The sequence below is a fragment of the Limulus polyphemus genome, unplaced genomic scaffold (assembly GCF_000517525.1).
Source record: "Limulus polyphemus unplaced genomic scaffold, Limulus_polyphemus-2.1.2 Scaffold1068, whole genome shotgun sequence".
Lineage (NCBI taxonomy): Eukaryota > Metazoa > Arthropoda > Merostomata > Xiphosura > Limulidae > Limulus > Limulus polyphemus.
In genome coordinates this window covers 274,702-279,675 of record NW_013666678.1, presented here as the reverse complement: position 1 = coordinate 279,675, position 4,974 = coordinate 274,702, and positions in this window count along the sequence as shown.

Below are 4,974 nucleotides of genomic sequence, written 5' to 3'. Positions count from 1 at the left end.
AACACACACACACACACACACACACACACACACACACACACACACACACAAAAGTTTGTCTTTTATCTCTACATAACTTTCAGATATGGTGAAGTTGAGAAAAGGCAAATATACAAACCAGAATTTTTGAACAAGATATTTACTTGGTATTTTGTAATAAAGGGTCAAGTCATTTCCTTCCGATTTGTATACTGAAAGTATTCTAATTAATAAACTAAATGTTTTACAATCATCATATCAATTAAAACTAGAATTTATAGATATTGATAATTTACATTATGGGTTTGTAATTGCATGTTTTATATTGATATTTATATATACATCTAAGGGTACTTAAGGGAAATATTTATGGTGTTAAAGTTGTTATAGAATTGACAGGTATTTGCCTGTTTTTATTCTCATATAATGAACATGACTGCAAAAGTGTTATAATTGTTGCTAAGGTAACCTTTGCCTTGAATCATCTCTCAAAAATGTTTTGTGAAAAAGTGCTCTGTATTTTACATTATGATGATGGCTTGTTTTTCTCTAATAACCTACCAAAGATTTTGTAGGTTTTTGTGTAATGTACAGAATGTTTTTTAGTTTTATTTACCTTTTCTTGTATGTGTGAGAATGTGTTAATTCTAAACTATCATATGTATTGGTATTTTGAGGAATCAGCTGCTAAGTGTTTTTGGCCCATTTTTTCATCAAACCAGAATAATATATATTGGTCTTTATTCCTCTGTACATGGTATTACTTGTTAAGTGAAAAATATGCATTATTTCTTGCCTTGAAGTTTATTTATCAAAAATCATTACAGTCAGAAAATCTCCCTTTCTTGTGATAAATAACCCACAATCTTAAAATGTTATGAGTCATGCATAGTACCAAATCCTAAAATCATTAATTTGTCATACAAATAAATATTTTAAAAAGTAATATTGAAAAATAAAACTATTTTCAAACTAAAAGTGCTTTTCATAATTGGTGCCAAAAGTTTATAGTGTTTGTTACAGTTTTCATGTACATGTTTACTGTTTGAAGTATTTTGTCATATATTGAAAACAGGTAAAGAAAAACCAAATTAGTCTTTTGATATATATGTTCAAATAATGGAAATTAAAGTTATCATACTGTGTTTGTCTGTTGTCAAAACATTAAAACTAAACATTCTTGTATAGAAAGAAAACTTTCTTCTTTCACATGAAACATAAACATAGCTAATTAAAGTGTGTTTTATCTTTGTTTCATAATTCAAAAAGACCTAAGGTTTTATGTTTAAAAGAAAAATACTTAACTCGCGAGGTGTTCAAATGGAATGAGGAAAAAAGTAATCAACATTTTAGTTTTTAGAAGAAACTGATGGGTTTAATCTAAGTTTTCATGAAAATAGTTGTGATGTTGTCCCTTATTTCTGCACCTCTAATAAATGAAATTTAGAAATATAGCATGTTTATTTTGATAATGATTTATGAGAATCATGAACTGTGTTTGTATTGTAACATTAGGCATTTTTATTACATGATGGAAACTGATAATACTTCTACATAATTTACATTATATAAAATAAAGTTTTAAAGACATTCAAACTGGTCCCAGAGAACTGGAGAAAATATATTTCACTTTTGATGTTGCATCAACTTATAGTAATGGACTACTTTTGTACTGGATATAAAAAAATCTAATTATGTTGTATCTCTTCTTAAAAAGTTTTATCTTTCTACAGCTTTTATTGGTGTAGAGATACATACAAATCTTTTCTTCCCAAGAATATTGCAGAACTGTTTTCATTATTATAATAACTGAAGTAGATATTGAAATGTATGTAGATGAGAATTTGTATGAAGCAATGTTCTGCTGGTATTCCAGTAACTAAAGCCCATGATTGCTTTATCTTATACTGTGGTGTATGATAGTGATAATTCATAAACTATTTGTAATTTATTATAATTATGACTACTAGAAAGTTTATAAGAGTTTGTATTATTAATTTACCAAAAAGCTTTTTATGTTGGTGTTAAATATTGTACTAGTGAATAAATACTAATATTTTTCATTTTCAAGGTTCTGTTATTTTTACTATTTAATTTTTTCTCTCTTACTTCAAGGTTAGGATGGATGTTACTTTGTTACAAATATATATAGATGACTACTTTGTTATTTACCAATAGTACAAACACCTTTCTCTCTTTTGTTATCAAATACTAAACCTGATGAGACAATAGAATTGTGTAAGCTGATATGTATATTTAGAACATAAACAAAAATAATCTCTGGATTCATTATTCAAGTCGAGCAAAATGGGAAGGAAAGTCAGTCAGTCTGATCATACAGTACCAAAAGTCAGTTTTTGATCCATCAGTTAAGCTTATATGTTGGTGTGCTAAGCAACACACACACAACTGAATATTTTGCTTGCATATTTTAACATGCTCTTCTGTTGCATGTTTGGAAAATAATATTTTTTCACAGATCTGAAAAATATTTATTTCAGAAATGGAGAGAAAAGTATTAATCTATTGAAAAGTGTACTATGTAAGATGTGGTTGTCTAACAAGTGACATCAATTCAATAAATACTAGGTAAACCACATGATCGAAAGGGTTGTAAACAAATGTTATTTGCTGAATAGATGGTGGGTGGTAAACATCATGGCAGCAAATGTTATTTAAGAAGTGACATCGACTGAATAAATATCGCACAAGCCACATTGTTTCAAATGGTTTATGAATCCATACCTTTGTGTTTTAAACAGTGACCTGGGACTTGTATGTATAAGACACAACAATTTGTAAGCATAGAAAATATTTTAATACATACTACATGTTTCTACACAGCATTGGTCTGTCTTCTTCGGGTATGATACAAATCCAAACAAAGAGGTTTATATACAGACAAAAATATCTAAGGACTATGGGATGTTTTCATTTGTTATCTGGGAATGAAATATAACCATTGGCAGTCAGAACTTTTATTTCTCTTTACCCCACTTCATGAAATAGAATTAAGTAGCACTTCACTTTAAAGGGTTCTAAGTCTTACTTGAGTGAAAATTTACGATATTAATTTTGCTAGTGACGAATGCCACAAGAAATAGGGAGAGCTGTGAGGAGACACAGAAAAGAAGAGTAAGAAGGAGACCTTTGTTGAATTGTTTGATGACTTCAGGAGTTTTTTTTTATCGGCCAAGCATGTGCATCTGTTGATCCACATGGTTTAAGAATGCGTGAGGTGTGACGTTATGCTGTCGGTGAGCTGAGCAGTGTAGAGCAGAGCAGGGAGATGTGACTTGAGTACTTCTCCTCCTGTTTAAAATATTGAAAATAAGTTGTTTTAAAATTATTGGTTAAATTTAAACATTAGAATGTAACATTAAACTTTAGCATTAAATTTTAAATGATAAGGATCTTTTTCAGGGCTGGGATCAAAGGATCCAAAGCTTGCTGGAAATTATGCTGTGGGGGAAACGGGCGTATCCCAGCATTTAGAATAAGACATTACAGTTCTTTTTAATGCACAAGCAATGTTCTGCAGAACAACTATGCATGTATTGTGGAGTGGTATTCTCAGGTAAATTGATCTCCGAACAAGTGTTATATGGACAGACCTTCAGGTAACAGCAGATTTGACAACGAATTAAAGGGAGATTGCTGCGTTAGATAACTAGACTGTGTTCCTTTTACATATAGGATGAAAAGTCTTTATAAAACTGAACAAAGTATTTATTGTACAGATAAAATTGTACAATTGTGCATACATTGGGATGGTCCTCCTTACTAGAGGGTTTAGCCCTACAGCCTTGCTCCTCTCAAGATTGATTTCTAAGGAACCAGACATGCTGTTCTCCAAAAACGTTCACCTTGTTGAGCTTCTAGTAGAAAACTGAAATGAGAAAGTGTGATCGAATTTTAGCATGCAGACTTGCTTTTTGTGTCCAGTGGATGGCATCACTTCATGATCTTTGTACTCTGACAACAGCATAATTGGCCAGCAAAGGATATTCCAGTGCAAATCATCTACCCCAGATATTCCATACAATACATCATTGTCGACAGAGAAAACATCAATGATTAAAGAGAATAAGGAAACTAGAACGAGGTAGTTTTGATGACAATAAAAAAAACCTTTTCAATGATTACGTTCGCAATTTTCTCTTGTTTCAAAATACGTGTACCAGTATCAAAGAGCTAGGGCACGTACTTAGTGAATCAGTACAATCCACAAAAGAAATAAAAAGACTAAAATCATATTACATCAAGAAAATGGAAATATATTTTCAGTCGTACATATGTACACTATTCATAGAATTAACAAGTATGCTATTGTTCTTGCACATACACTTCCACACATGCTCATGTATGTGCAAGTCATAGCACATCACATAAATTGCTAAAAATTAAATCCATATATATCACTGGACTTACGAATACAATACAATATATACACTCACCCTAAAGTTGAGGCTTTGCTCCACACACCACAGCCCTTCCATCAGTGCTGCCATAATCTTTTGAATAGCAGCAATGTATCTCTTGGCACGTTCTGCTCAGCTTTTATTTTGATGGAGGAATGTTCTTTTACCTTAGCTGATTTTACTTCCAGATGTAGGGAGCCTGTGCCTCCATCCATTCAGCTGCCATCTCCTGACAGAAGCATTGAGCACTAGAAGGTGCTATAATGTAAGCTAGTTTGTGATCACCTTTGATAGCTTGGACAGGAGATCCTCTCATCTGCATCCGAGATGTCTCTCACAGTGTTTTTGTTGGGATCCATGGTGATATTGGATCTCCTGGTTTCACCCTTCAAAGTTGATGCTTCATCATTGATGGCACGAACTGTTGGACGACCCATCTGGCTCATTTCTGCTACTGTTGCTCGGGTCATCATCAACTTAGCAGCTTTGCTGGATCTTGTCCCACCTTTGTTTTTTTATGGGGGGACTGAATGCCATCAGGGTGCACCTCCATAATGCCTGGAAACTTTTATGG